Source organism: Hermetia illucens, chromosome 1 (assembly GCF_905115235.1).
Source record: "Hermetia illucens chromosome 1, iHerIll2.2.curated.20191125, whole genome shotgun sequence".
NCBI classification, from domain to species: Eukaryota; Metazoa; Arthropoda; class Insecta; order Diptera; family Stratiomyidae; genus Hermetia; species Hermetia illucens.
The window spans coordinates 127,866,015-127,882,752 of record NC_051849.1 but is presented as its reverse complement, the minus strand read 5'-3'; positions in this window follow the sequence as shown (position 1 = coordinate 127,882,752).

Below are 16,738 nucleotides of genomic sequence, written 5' to 3'. Positions count from 1 at the left end.
TGGTAGAAAGATGGGAACTGTGAACGCTCACGCATGTAGTGAGTTACATCCTTTTACGTTGAATTTAAGGGGGAGGGGGTCCCCATGCATGAAAAAGGAGGGTGTAAATTCTTTTTTCATCAAATATAGTCATGTGGCGTATCAAATTAAAGGCCTCGGTTAGTACTTTTCTAAGCCGGTCTTAGTTTTGACATTTGTTGAAAAGTTGGGGAGTGTGGGGGTTGAAAGAGACCATTTTTTTAACGAATCCATTCTCAGAAACTACACAACCGAAAAATCTGAACTACAGTATAGAGCATGATCCTGCCAAATTTTGTGAAAATCGCACTATTACTAACAAAGTTATACTTTGTCAAAACTGTCGCTCCTCTGCAAATTCAAGACTATGAATGTCAATACCACTTGAAAGTGGGTATTTTCACATAATATATGCATATTTTACGTGCTACATGCTAATAAGACAAATGCAAATCTCTTTATAAAAGAAATACACAAAACCTTTCATACCTGAAGCATCTAGCTTCCGGTTGCCGGACTTGATTTTAAGTAGATGTGAAATAGCTTTCCATGCTTCTCTCGTAAGAATTCGCTTTTTTAGTGCTTGAGCCATATGGTCGGTAGTAGTGAAGCGACATAGGAACCAGAATTTCTCGCATATAGGTGATCCAAATCGGAACCAAACCTAGTAGAGCAAGAGCCTAAGAGACCTACGTTATAGTATGAAACTTAAGAGTTTCTCTGTGTGAATTCCTCCCAGGTATAGAAACGATTGAGTGGTATAGAGTTTTAGTCGTAGTGGATTCACCAGGAAACAGGTAACAAAGTTGAGTAAAATTTTTGCTTGACAACGTCATAGTATAAAAGGTAATTTTTTATGTTTGCTTCGGGATAGTATCAGAAATCAAGTTTCACATTGCGTGGCAACCCCACGCCGGACACCCCCAAATTTTATTTTATATATTTGATTGCAGCCATACGTTTTTGGCAGTCCCAATAGCAGACCGACCAATTGCCACAAGCATTTCACGGAAGGATTTTTTCCTGTTTTACTATATGTCTTTGGGCTCAGAGATTTAGTGTTCCTTTTTCAGTTAGCCTACTATAACCACTACAAATTGAGTACCTAGGATAAAATGATGTTAACAAAATGTTATCATAGTAAAAGGGACATTAATTTTTTGCCAGAAAATGAATACATTGTGTATGTAAAAATTCGATGAAAATTGGATTAACCAATAAAATTTTGGAGTCGAAAAACACAATTTTTGCATTTGAAAAGCTATTACTTCTACCCAGCTTACTCACTTTTCACATCTAAACATTCGTTTTTTAGAGTAAAGTGCCAGCTGATTCAACACTTTTTCAATGCCATATCTATCGTACTTTCTTAATTATTATGATTTTGGTGGTCAAAAGGCGACAATTTATATAAAAATTCAAATGTACACCTGAAGCCACTTGCACTTGTCTGGCAAGAATTGTGTCCATTTTTCCCATTAGTACCTAGCACGTAATATATGCATATATTATGTGAGAATAACCACTTTCCCGTGATATTGACATACAAAGTCTTGAATTTGCAAAGAAACGACAACTTTGACTTATTATAACTTTATTAGCAATAGCACTTTAGCACAGTATTATGTTCTATATTATAACCAACATTGTTGCAAAATTTCATGGTTCTAGGATAAACTTAAGGGGGTTTCGGAGCCAATTACTAACAATTATAGTGAAATACTATTGTTAACTTTATTTGACAGGTATTGGTATGGAGAGTATGTCGGAGGCCTAGGAAGTAGCAGCCTCGTGAGTTTTTTCACATTTTTCGGTAGAGTAGTTTCTGAGAATGTGCCCGTTAAAGAAATGATCACTTTCGACCCACGCAATCCCCACTTGTCCAACGAATGTTAAAACTAAGACAGGCTTCGCAAAATACAGACCGAGACCGTTGGTTTGATATCCCACATGACTATATTTGGTAAAAAAATGTACACCCCCTCTTGCACGTATGGGCGCGCTTGAGGCGTTGGGCAAATGTTTGATTAATTTTAAACATGTTTGAAATCTTTTGCGCAACGGAGAAATTTGTGCAATGCGTTGTGTTGTGTATGGACATATTGTGTATCGTTGCGCAATATTTTTCAGATGACGTTTGAATTGTAATTTTGGTAAGGGTTAAATTTTCATCATGCGCCCATCCCTCTTAAAATGTGATGGCTCCTCAAAGTGGGGTTCCTTTTTCATTACTATAGCGAAGTTGAATTGTCAGGCCTATCCGGTGAGGAGGACAGAATGGAGAGGAAATTTAGAGGAAAGAGAAAGGGTCTCTTTTTCTAACCCCTTTAAAGAAATGCGACGATCACCATCCCTTGGTGATATTAGTATCAGGGATGTTTCTGTCCATTAGAAGCGACATCATGGAAGGAGCGTTGCGAAAGGTGTGCCTGTGGGCCGCAAGATGCGGACTCAGCATAAACCCAACGAAAACGTAACTGATGCTACTCCCTGCCAAGACAAGGATACCTAAATTCTATCTACCACGGCTGAATGAACAAAGATTATTTCCTTCCTCTAATGTAAAGTATCTGGGTGTAATCCTGGATCCTAAGCTAAGTTGGAGATTGAACATGGAACTGAGGGTTAAGAAGGCCTGTATAGCCTTCTATGCCTGCAAGAGAACCTTTGCAAAGAAATGGGGTCTCCGGTCGGGGATGGTTCTCTGCATATACACCGCTCTAGTGCGTCCGACCCTAACGTACGGCTCTATTGTATGGTGGCAGGCTTTGACGGAAAAATACAATAGAACGAAGCTTAATAGGATTCAAAGAACCGCGTGTGCAGGTGCTACTGGGGCTTTGCAGTCCTGCCCGACAGATGCTCTCAATGTACTCCTGAATCTCCAACCTCCCCCCACCCTAGACCACCACATTAAATATGTTGTAGCAAGCAGTGCCGTCGGACTACGTGAGTCCGGATGCTGGACAGCGAAGTCCTACAACCGCAGCACCATCCTAGATGAAATACCTCGGGAAATCTGGGTATCCCCCACGGACTATGTCACACGCAAGCTAAACTTCACAAGAAACTTTTCTGTGGACCTTCCAACCAGGGCAAAGTGGAAGACCGGCGGCGTGTTGCAAGACTATGACACAGTATTCTTTCCGGACGGATCAAAGATGGCCTATGGAGTCGGCCCGGGGGCTGTCTCGAATACATACGGTGTATCCAAGTCGTATGGTCTCCTAGGTTTTGCCAGTGTATTCCAGGCGGAAGTACTGGCGATATTGGAAGTCTGTCGATGGCTGGAGCGTGAATCGAGCCCCAACACATAGCCATTCTGACCGACAGCCTAGCGGGCATCAAGGCCTTGTAGTCAACAACGACATCTTCCCGGTTGGTGAGGCAGTGCAGAGACTCGCTCAACCGTCTGGGCGGCTCAACGTCACTCTCCTCTGGGTTTCCGAGCATAGGAACATAGAGGGGAATGAGCGGGCTGACGGATTGGCCAGGCAAGGCTTGGCAGTCCCTCGGCGAATACAGTCGGTATTCCGCTGGCGGTACTCGCACTACCTAGGAGCCGCGGGCCTGAGATGGCAGAGGCTTACAAGTTGTGCCAAGTCAAGGAGAATTTGGCCCGCGTATAACATAGCCCGATCACGAGAGCTCCTGTGCCAGACGTGCACTGGCCCATAGGATCGGCATACCCTACAACTCGCATTGCCGAAGCTGCGGAGAAGGAGGGGAAACCCTCATACACTTTCTCTGCGATTGCCCAGCTCTGGCTAGAGTCAGGTTGCGGACACTGGGTAAACCATTCTTATGGGACCTCAGAGAGATTTCTAGCTGCAGGGTCGGAGAGTTGCTTTCCTTCGTGAATGCTACGGGCTGGCTCTGAAGATCCGAGCCGGCTGGACTCTGCTCCCATAACAACAGTCACGGTCTTAGGAGTTTGTGGCATCAAAACGGCGCACCCAAGCGCTAACTGGGCTCTTCGGAGCGGTCAATGATACCTACCTACCTACCTACCATCCCATTGAACAATAGGGTTTAATTTTGAACCCTACTCCGGAGAAGTAAAGGACGTCCCCTCTCTTTAATTCCCCCCATCTAATGGGGGTATTTTGATATCATCATGCTAAGATCCGGTTTGCCAAGCATACTCCCGGAGAGCAAGAGTGTAAAGAGGATATATAGAAGGAGAAAAAATGATCCCCCTTTCTATTTCTGCTAAGAATCGCACGCTATAACAATGCAGATAGATAGCATTTTAATGACATGTTACCCGTACCGTTTCCAAATTGTAACGTTTAAACAAAGTTTCACTAAGTGCATGGGAAATACAATTGCACAACGCAACGCTATGTTGCATAATTTATTCGACAGTGTATGAATGGGCCCTATTAGTGGCAAACCAGTAGAGCTTTATATCATGTGCAAACTGTTGCGGCCAAAAATCATTCTGTGACGATGAACATGAATGAATTGTGATTTTCCGTTAGGCAGAGGTCCTAAGTACAATAGATGCTCTCCCCCACTCATCTTGAAGAAAATAAAATGTTGATTTTTGACATTTTTGCTTTGTCCAACAAGTTATACCAATACTTTGAATATTGACGCTTTGACGTTACTCTCTTTAGCAATACATATCCGAATTGGCTACATGATATGCATGTGTATATATACGAAGGACGATAGGTACTGTAACACGCAAAATTTCATTGCGATCTAGGCAAAGTTGAATTTAATAGGAAGGCATTTACGGCGTAACCTGCTCTTTCCATGAAAGACCCTCTGTCAAGGCAAGGTATAACACCTAATGGAACTCAATTCAATTTAATTGCAAAATTTCATTACTGAAGTTGCGACGAATTTTATTTGAAGTGTGGGCTCAAATTTCAAGAAAATAAATCAATTTTGTCGGAATGAATTTAAATGTTCGTGTCAGGTATTCATTTGTAGTTAACCTTCTGCTGTGAAAGCCTTGAAAGCAATGACACATTCATAGAATGTCGAGTAGTTTGTAATCGAATTTGCGTCAAGTAAAGCAAAGTTCCTTCTAAAATTGTGTTGTACTCACCTGAGAATACTTGCAGGACTTATCATTGGGTATAAGATTACTTGATATTTAAAGACACAGGTTAGTAAGCGTAATAGCGAGATATGTTTTCCCGTGACAACAACTTATAAGAAACAGAAACTCAAGCAACGCTTTTGTTTATAAATGATTGAAATCACAATCTGCAAATAATAAACCTAAATCTACCATCTGCATTAACCAAAGGTTTGACATAATAGTCAGTGTGACCCTTGGGGGGAAGTTAGGAGAGGCCTCCATTGATATATGTTTTGTAATTCGGTGCTAATGATATGGCAAGTATAGCAAAGGCACTGGGGTCCTGAAGTTCATCATACTTTAGGCTTTGCCTAACAAGGGTTCCTGCCGGCCCTTCGGTTTTCCATATGGGTGAAGTAGCTTTTATTCGTAAAATTGGTTCCATGACATTTTGTAGTAGTATAGTTTAACTTTTTGTCGTTTCTTACAGTAGAACCCTCAATTGCACACGCGAAGATGATCAGTATGAATCGTATTCTAGAGCGGTAGTAGCTGGTTACATCTATACCTGTGTATGTTCAATCGAATAGTCTCTTCTGTATATCTTTTCCTTTTAAAATAACTGTTAGTCATTTTGAGAATTCGGAGTTTCCTTTTTCTTGAAAGGTTTAAAATTTGGTTTTATTTATATTTCCTGTCTATCTGCCTGCCCGTTTTTCTATCGGTCTTCCTTCTTTTAGTCGGTGGTGCAAATCCTCGAAAGATACAGATAAAACTAAAATTCTGTCGTCTTTGCCGCAGAATCATCACAAAGTATTACGTCGCGAAATAGACATGTTTCTAGCCTCTCCCATCGCCCGTCAATTTCATTCGCCACCACGCCTTCACCTCTCTCAACATGCTCATAATCTGTCCATCCATGTAGTTAACTCCGATCCAATTCCTTTCGGACGCAAGCATTTCCCCGACTAGATTTTCCGGTGCTACTGATCTTCACAATGCTTCTTATAGCCTCTTCCTTCCTTCTACGAATTTAGGACAATGAAAGAGATATGCTACAGGTCCTTCGGAGTTGCATCGCAGCTGGGATAGTGAGGTAAACTGGCTAGTTACAGCTTATACATGAACTTAAGGTATTCGCCATGTCCCGTGAGAAACTGCATTGGACCAGAGTTTATCTTACCATGCATTCTCTGCGTGGACACCTTGATGCCGGAGGTCAATGTCACAGCCCATCGACCCTTTTCGACCCGTATGCATCATTTCCGTAGCCTACACAATGACTAAATCTATGAGCGATACCATGAACGTCCGGTTGTGGATAAAATCTCGCTCAATAGGTTACTGTGGGTGGGCCACTTAATCCGTATGGATGAGGATGATCCCACCCGGAAAGTCTATAAGGGCAATATCTATGGTAGAAAAAGAAGACGAAGCAAACCCTGCCTAAGATGGAGCGATGGCGTAGGCCAGGACGCCAGACAGCTTTTGGTGATATCGAATTGGTGGACCTCGGTGCAAAACCGGGATGTCTGGAGGATGTCCTTATTATGGCAGGCCTAGACCGGATACCGGTTGTTGCGCCGTTGATGATGATGATGATGCACCATTTCTGCGACCCGCTTAACGATTCCCTCGGTGCTTTTGACTTGTAGATTAAAGGAAGAACCGGGCCCATCATAGATGCGCGTGTCCTCGTCGGGCAAAATGTCCATAGACATCATTCAGACCACCGCGTAGGCCGCTTTGTCTATGATGGTGCTAAAACCACAACACGCACTTAAGGCGGTCTTTCTATAAACCGCGTTCTTCTTTTAAGTATTGAATATGGTATGCAGTGCAGTTTCTCAAACAGGAGCTACCTAGAGCAGTGTAGAGCTGAAAACTATAACTAAAAGCAACATACGGGTTCACTGGTGGGCCCTAACGTTTGGTATCATCTTTGCCAGAACTATACTAATATTGAACACCTTAGTGCAAGCATGTTGCATATGCTGCTTGAAATATAATCGTAGCCCTATTCTCTGTGTCACACCAAAGTCTTCCACCTATTATAACACAACAAGTCTATGGCTGCGTATACCAATTGTTACCAAATACCTCTCTATAAGCACATCCATTGTAAACACTGCTCAGTACTTGATAATACTAACCTTTCCCAGCATCGCATGCTTAGCTAAGCCAGAAACCACTTGCGGATGACGGCTGTATCGAAACTTATTGGTCGGTCTGACAAGTCCTTAAACTCTCTAGGGCTGGGAGCAGTCTGTTCTGAATTATTCCTCCAGAAATTCCTCATGCGCATGGTTCCCCTTAAGACCAAGGGGGAGGCGATCGATGAACACAAGGGGTTGCTACAGGTAATGTGGGCGTAACGTTCTTGTAGTCCGATACCTTACGAGATCCCGACAAGATCGTCGTTGTGTACGCCGTGACAAGCGAAAAATTGCTATTGTGCTGGTCAGGAAAGCGAAAGATGCGGCAGATCGCAATGATTACAGGAATGTATACCGCATCACGAAAGAGTTGCATGTGGTGGCAAATCTTTCGATGATCCTGTGAAGGTTGATATCCTCGACTTCTCATCCAAGGATATTAACAACTGAAGACGTGGAAAGAACACTTCACTGCGGTGCTTAACCGTATTATATCCGGTCCGTGTCCTCCTCTTGTGGATTAAATGGCTAGTTACTGTAACGTGTGAATACGGACTGTTCCTCCAAGCAGAAGAGAAATTCCTCCAGCCATCAATGCATTTAAACTGAGTGAAGCCGCTGGGCTGGGCAGTCTCCCCACGGAGTTATTTATTGCTGCACCTGTTGTTACGCATGATATGCTCCTTCCACTGGTATAGACATCTTAAGAATCCGAGGCCTTTGCTAGAGAGTGAGAGAAGGGGATGATGGTCGATGATCTCAAACAAGGGGACCTGTTTTGATTGTGACAATTGGAGGGGTATCTGCGTGCTCCTTGCAGTTGCAAAGATAACCGCTAAAATAATTCGGGAATGCATCGAAGAACATGTCGAGACCTTAATCGCCAGTAAGCAGGATGGTTTCGTTCTGCATTGACCATATCAACACCTTATGGAGCGTTTTGAAACAGTGCGCGGAGTTTACATCTTTGCTGCACCTGCTCTTCATAGATTTCGAGGAAGGTTTCCATAGCGCAAACAGGGATAGTATCTGGGATGCTCTGCGTAGAGAGGCATTCCTGAGAAACAAATAGCTATTATCAGAGCGACGTTTGATGGCGCAAAATTTCACGTGCTGCACCGAGGTAAAATCTCGGAGGATTTTGAGATCCGAAGCGGAGTCCGCGAGAGTTGCATCCTGGGAATCCTTGACTGGAAGACATGTAGGAGTTCAGTGGACAATGATATTTTTTCACAAACACCTTGACTACGCTGCTGATGTCTGCTTTCTCTCTCACCGGGTCATTGACCTTGGCCAAATGACTGCGGATTTGGAAAGAGGCGAGTAGAGTTGACCTGAATATAAACACTAACCAAACCAAGGTTCTCATTCTGACGGGTTAACTCATCTTCCTATCTGCATTAAGGGTCAGAGCATCGAAAGCGTCGATCAATTTGTATATCTAGGAAACTTAGTTTCTGCGGACGGTGGCACCGAACTAGATGTGGCCCGACGCATTAACAGCACTAGATCTGTTTTTGATGTCCTGTCTAAAATCTAGAAATGCAGTTATCTCAACACCAAGAACAAATTGTGACTGTTCCGTACTAGTGCAATATTCAGTGTTGCTATATGGTTGTAGCACATGGAAAGTAAACTTTACTGTTACTCAAAAATTCCGGAATCCGCTGGAAAAACACTATCTCAAACAAAGAAATTGGTCGGCGCATAGGCCTGCCACTTTTACGCACTGTGATCGGAAGACGGAAATGGTAGTGGATAAGTCACAGTAGGGGACAATTGCATTCCGTGCTTCACCATGCAGTGGAATCCACTCTCCGAAAATGACCAGTCGGTCGCCCCAAGGGCATTTGGCGCAGAACAGTGTAGGAGAAGTCCGAGCGTCTCGGGTAGTCGTGGGGAGAGCTGAGGTGCATTTCGAGTAACCGCGAGCGATGGCGTATAGTTGTGGTTGACGCACTATACCCTACCAAGGAGTGAGTGGCAACCATATATAGGGGAGAGGTAGGGAAAAATTCGTTTGGAGGTCATAAAATCCGAGAAGTCATGGGCAGGGTAAAGAAGATCGATCAGAGATAAGGAAGAAGTAAAGGGGCCTTGTAATGAAATTAAATGAGTAGGATGCTGAGGATGCAACGGATTCTAAAATAGACATTACAAGGTAATTCGCGACGGCCTAACGAATAACGACCAGAATGCGAGCTAAAATTAAAAATAAAAAAAAAACGGGTCGACCGCGCGCCGAACGTCTCCGGACCCGAGTGCCGCGATCAAGGAGGGGAAGATCCACGACGGATCACAGTCTCAATTATTGCCTCTTCCGCCTCAGATCTTGAATGAAGCGCGGCCCCTGAGGATCGCGCCCTTCCTTGACATCCTCAGGCCAGTGTGTCTTTTGAAGATGTCCCTGTCAGGTTCTGCGGGATCAAGGAGGAAAAGAGAGAGAGGAAGTCCTCAAATTACGCAAAATTTAATTCGAAATCATAATGTAATTATTCCAAAAAAAAATTCCAATATATCCAAACAATAATAAAAAAATCGGAGAGAAAAAAAAATGTAAAATAAAAATTAAATCAAATTAAAAATCAATTAAAAATAAAGAAAAAAGAAGGAATTTGAAGAAAACAAAACTCTAAACTTACTGTTGCAAGTAAACACTCCGAGCTCGGCGTGGTAGCTGCTTCTGTGTGGAAAGAAATTAGGCACATTAGGAATTTCGAAACAAAATTACAATGTTTGATCTGTTTTTCTTCTCTATAATAAAAAGGAAAACCTCTTTGGGTTCGATTACTTCACTGCTGTACGTGAGGATTTTCCCGACCGGGCTGCGAATCCGCCTAGATGGATGGTTCTCTCGTCTTGAACCCCAAAAGACAAAGGGTTCGCGCCCTTCACCGTCACCATTAATTTCTATTCACTATTTCGAGGTAGTCCTGAAGGTTCTTTCGTCTCGAACCCCAAAAGACAAAAGTTTCGCGCCGTTCACCTCAACCGTTCCATTCACTTTTCACCTTTTCAATTCAGTTGTTAGTAGAATAAGTTATTGTTTTAAATGTGACAAATTCCCCTGAAAGTCTCCATCCAAAATAAACGTCAAAACTAAAACCAACACTATATTAGTCGAAAAAACGAGGACCTTTCGATTAATGGGCTGCTATATTTGATAACCAGGATGAGAACCGCCTTCCAATTCCATCCTCCAGTTCAGCTTCTACTTTTTCTACTCTCCTCTCAACTTAGCACGCTCCACTTACCGCTACATTGCCTTGAACTCTGTCTAGTCAATGTTGCGGCAACATGCGCATGCGCCTGCGGATGCGGCAAATCATTCGCTTCTGTCAAGATTAATTCACCGGAATGCATTAAATAATGTACAATCTGCGGCGAACATTAGGGTAATTGCACATTATTAAATGCATTATTTAAGCATATTAATTAAGAAAGAGCCGAATGAGATTCCGATTCCGTCGCGAAGCCGCGGTCACTACAGCCTATAAGGGAGCGAGCTTTAGAATATGAAAATAAAAAAGTCAGTGCTAGGTTGAGAGATCGGTTAGGATACAATACCCCAAAAATTGAAAAATATAAGACATAGTAGCCGATGGAAGGAATTGTTGTAACTAATGAAATGCAAAAGAGAACCCGGAAGTTTGGCGACTTCCATTTGCATTTGTAGCTGGTAATTCATTCATTTCAATATGGCATTGACATTTAATCTATTGGGATACTGTAATTTCAAACATAAGACTCATCTTGAATTTACTGTAACTTTTTTAATAAGAGAAGGATTTGCACCAAACGTCATACGTTTAACTTAAGAGGCGGTTTTAAATCAACCGCCAACCTAATTTCGTATCAACCATTCCTGCGGAAAGTACGCGCGACAGATCTGTATAGACACTTTGCGAAGGCATCCAGCAGCGGCTCTGCTCGATCCGATTGATCAAACAAATGTAGGGAGAAAGGCCATATTGCTAAAGACCGCGACAGAGACCTCAAATGCCTAGTGTTCGAAGGAAAGGGGGAACGTGATAACCGCCATATTACCTTAAGTGGCGATTTATTGGAATTCACTGAAGAGAACGCTAGCATGGATTATGCAGTCGCGCATAAACTTTTATTACACAATGCCGAGCCTTGTCCTCGACACCAACCCATATGCCTGCTGTGCACTTTTCTGTGGTGTACTGGGTGTCCACACACAATCCCAATTTTCAATGAGACGGTGCTTCAATTTCGGTGTCATCACACTACATCCTGTGCAGGTGATAACCCCATGGAAACAGCGAAGAACAAGTCGGGAAACCGGAAGTTGGCCGCCTGAGGTAGGAAAGGTTTTGTGTATTTCTTTTATAAGGCGATTTGAGTGTACATTTGCCCCATTAGAACCTAGCACGTAATACATGCATCTATTATGTGAGAATATCCCCTTTCACATGATATTAACATTCAAATTTGCACAGAAGTGGCAAATTTGGCCTATTATAACTTTGTTAGTAATAGTGCGATTGCCACAGACAGAATCATGCTCCTTACGATAGTCTACATTGCTTCAAAATTTCGTGATTTTAGGATCAATTTAAGGGGGGCTTCGATGGTATGGTAGGTAGGTAGGTAGGTAGGTTGAATAGATATCGGTATGGAGAGTATCTCGGAGCCTAGGCACCACACAGTGGCAGCCTCTTGATTTTTTTTCAGATTTTTCGGTTGGATAGTTTCTAACAATGGGTCCGCTAAATGTTCATGTTCATGTTCATTCATGACCCTCCGCGCTATCCACTTTTGCAGCAAATGGCAAAACTGGGACCAGATTCGAAAAGTGCCAACCAAGACCTTTAATTTGATACCCCACATGACAATATTTGTTGAAAAAAAATTTACATCTCCCTTTTGCATGTATGCGGACCCCTTAAATTCGACGTAGAAGGACGTAACTTACTGTATGCGCGGGCGTTCACAGTTTCCACCTTTCTACCAAAATTCAGTGTCAATCGCTTTGGCCATCTCCGAGAAAAATGCGACAGACAGGTCTTGGTTAGAGGAAGCTGGTCTGGCACTTGCGCAGCATAAAACCGAGATAGTTTTGATTACCAAGCGAAGGAAGTAAACGTCAATCAAGATCAGGATTGGTGAACACATCATACAGTCGCAGCCAATGCCTAAATACCTAGGAATCATGGTTGACTAAAGACTGAAATTCAAGTCCCATCTTGAAAATTGTTGTTGGAAAGAATGTTACCAAATATAGGTGGTCCTAGGCAAAGCCGTGAGCTCCTGATCTCGAGAGTCGTCAGCTCGATCTTGCTTTATGCAGCTCCAGCGGGGCACCGTCTTTGAAGTTGGAAGCAAACCGACGAAAAATTGCAGCCCCTTACCGATTGTTCACTTACCGTACAACATCGGATGAAGAGGCTTGTGTGATAGCAAGCATGATCCCCATCGACATCTTGGCGAACGAGGATCGACGCCTCTATGACTCATCATTTATAATCGGCGAGTCCTATACCTATTGTCGACAATTGGCATCAAATGAATTTATTTTGGAGTGGCAAAAAAGATGGGATGATTCACCTAAAGGACGCTAGACACATAGGATTATTCCAGATGTATCTAAATGGATCGAGCGAAGCGACGCTGAGGTTAGTTACCACCTAACTCAATTCCGCGGTTCGCCGAACACAGAGCGAAGACGGAAATTGACGCCGGGGCACGGTGGACACCCGAGTATATAGTGGACCACATGCTAACCTCCAAAACATCTTGGAGGTCAGTGGAAAAATTAATGAAGGCGATTCACAATCTGTTGAGGAGGGAGGAGCTTCGAAGGAAAGTTACAAATAACGGCACGAGCCGCAGTTCATAACTGAACCTGCCTCGCGACGTAATACGGAAATGGCGGTTCCGCGGGGTAAGCGAAGGAGAATGAGGTGGTTTTAGTGAGTAAAAGTCTCACATAACCATATGGCAGGAGCTAGCAGTAGGTTTTGAAGCTTTTCACCTTGCAACGTATAATATAAAAATAAAAAGACGGACAGAATGACAGTAAACCGATTTTAATAACGCTTTGTTTTACACAAAACCTTAAAAAAGGCGAACATGTTCATCGGCATTCAAACCCTTTGGAACGAAGTTTAGGAGCTAGTGTTAAACCATCTCGACCATCATACCGTCGTTACATTACTTACACACTGAAAGCAAATGCTGACTACGTTTCTACGCGGAGCCAGCGACGGTTCGAAGCCGTTTTAAAATCTTAAAACTAAGCTCAAGATATATTCCTTCACAAAGTTACGTTTTTTACATGAGGTTTTATTATAACTTTTTTATCTATTGGGTCTATAACTTAATTCGTGTCGTTTGCTAAAAGATGGCGCAATTTGATTTTCATTTCATCGTTGCACCATTCCAAACATGCGTTGGAAAGCTACTGCCATTGTGCGTCTTTTTCAGTATGTGTCATTCATTTAAAGTATAAACAACAATAATTTTTTTCACTTAAATATGTCGAACTTTGTGCCTTGAAAAGTGCCGAAAGTCATCGTATTTTGGTGGAAGTTTATGGTGAACATGCCCTAGCTGAGCGGTCGTGCCGGTAGTGGTTTGCACGATTTAAAATGGTGGTTTTGGCTTGAAAGACGAAGAATGTCCTGGGCAGCTAAAAAAGTTTGAAGATGAAGAATTAGAAGCATTACTCGTTTAATATTGTTGTCAAACACAAGAAGAGCTCGTAGGATTTTTGGGAATCACTCAAGCAGCCATTTCAAAAAGTTTAAAAGCAGCCGGATACATTCAAAAGCAAGAAATTGGGTGAACTGAAGCCGAGACACGTTGAAAGGCATGTCCAAAATGCTGCTGGAATGCCAGAAAAGGAAGTCATTTTTGCATCGGATTGCTACGGGTGATGAAAAATGGATTCATTATGACAATCGCAAAAAATTGTATGAGAAACCTGGCCAACCAATAAAATCAAAGGCAAAGCCGAATATCTGTGGCGCAAAAGTAATCCTCTGTTTCTGGTGGATCTGAAGGGTGTGCTGTATTATAAGCTGCTAAAACCTGGTGAAACCATCAATGAAGAACGCTACCGAACACAATTAATCCGTTTGAAGGGAGCAACAGCCGGAAAATGCCCGGAATATGCTACCAGACATGAGTGCCTAATTTTCCATCATGGCCAAACACTATTTGGAAAACAACGGCTGGGAAATTTCGACCTACCCACCTTATAGCCCAGACCTTACCCCGTCCAACTAAAATTTACTCCGCTCGATACAGAATGCCCTCACTGGAATACGATTCACATAAGACAGGATATAAACAAGTCGGAATACCGGAAGCTCGTGCTTCGGGTATAAAGGTGTAAGGTGTATGTAAGAAATTTCAACGCACATTTTTCTATCCGTGTATAACTGCAAATTCAACATAATCTTTCATATTTTTCCAAACTTCGAGACATACGTACATATGACAGCCATAGATATTCCGCTCACCCTAAACAAACAAACTGTCTATTTCCGAATACTGTACACATATATGCACGTATATAAATGGATCGTAGCCAAATTTCCGATTTACTTCTTATATCTACTTGAATTGGGCACTACTCGCAAAGTTCATTAGCATGCATATATTATATACTTACACACACACATGTCTGGTTGACAGATAACTAAAAAAATAAAACAAAATAATTCTCTGCGACCCAATTCATAAGAACTCATTTCGTTGTGGTATTGACGAATTGATATGTGATGATGACGTCATGCAGGTTGTAGAGTGCACGAAATTCACAAAAAAATGTGAAGTTTCACCCCCTATAACGTTGTTAATTTTAGTTGGATTTTCTTCAAACTTGACCAAACTGTGCATTATGTTCTTCACTATACGCACGCCAAATTGTACTTTAGGGATGAACATAAAGGGGGTGCCGGGTAAATTTCTAAAATGTGGAAATATACTATTATTAACTTTATTTGTGCAGATATCGGAACCGGATATATTTTGAGGCCTAGATTTCGTACAGATGCATTACTGTGATTTTTTTCAGATTTTTCGGTTGGATTGGTTCTGAGAACGAGACCTGTTACACTTTTTGGGGGTCATATTTTGAGCCCTCACTCCCCTATGTTTCACCCAATATCAAATATTGAACCAGTTTCGAAAAGTACTAATTGAGACCTTTCATTTGATATCCCACATGGCTACATTCTGTGAAAAAAATGTTGCACCCTCCTTCCACATGTATGGGGGCCCCCTTAAACTTAACACAAGATGGCGCCACTTACTGCATGTAAAGGGAACACCAGATTACATGCTCTCATCAATTTTCGTGACAATCGGTCCAGCCGTTCCTGAATAAATCGGGTGTGACAGACAGACAGACAGACGGACAGACAGACACCGTCTCGATTCTAATAAGGTTTTGTTTCACACAAAACTTCAACAAGTTGGAACACCGGAAGCTAGACGCTTCAGGTATGAAAGGTTTTGTGTATTTCTTTTATAAAGAGATTTGGGTGTGCATTTGTTCCATTAGCATGTAGCCCGTAAAATATGCATATATTATGTGAAAATAGCCACTTTCAAGTGATATTGACATTCACAGTCTTGAATTTGCAGAGGAGCGCAGATTTGACCTAGTATAACTATGTTAGTAATAGTGCGATTTTTACCAAATTTGGCAGGATTATGATCTATACTGTAGCCTACATTGCTGCAATTTTGTGATTCTACGGTGAACTTAAGGGGGTTTTCCTGTCAATTACTAAAAATTATAGTAATATACTATTATTAACTTTATTTGAACAGGTATCGATATGGAGGGTATTTCGGAGCCTAGGCACCATATAGTGACAGCCCCCTGATTTTTTCCAGATTTTTCGGTTTGGTAGTTCCTGAGAATGGGTTCGTTAAAAAAATGACCACTTTCGACCCCCCGCACTCCCCACCTTTTCAGCAAAAGTCAAAACTAATACCGGCTTCAAAATGTACTAACCGAGACCTTTAATTTGATACCCCACATGACTATATTTGATGAAAAAAAATTCACATCCCCCGTTTTACAAACAAAACCTTAAAAATTGGTTTGATTCATTCTTGGCTGCCAAGCCGGCGCAATTCTTTTGGGATGGAATCTTCTGTAGCCCGGCAATTGGCAATTACTCATAAAAATGTAAAACTGTCAATATTAATTTCCCGCGTGAAATACTAAGGAGGACGATAAAATATTGTTTCGTGCCTTGCCAAAGAAAGCTTTTTTAGCTGTTCCGAAAGGGGGGTTTTCGGAAAAAGGGGGTCGCCATCGTCCGACGGAAACCAGTTTCTTTAAAGAAGGTCTAAACTGTGAGGATCATTTCAATGTGAGTTAACATTTTTGGAACAACTCCAATCTTAATTGATAATATACGATTGGTTAGAATTGTGTGTCACTATTATTCAAATTCAAATGAAGTCAGAAGGGAAGAGACAAGCTGAATATTCAACGTGCCCAAGGTTCGAATCCCTCTCAGTGCAAATCCACTTTTTT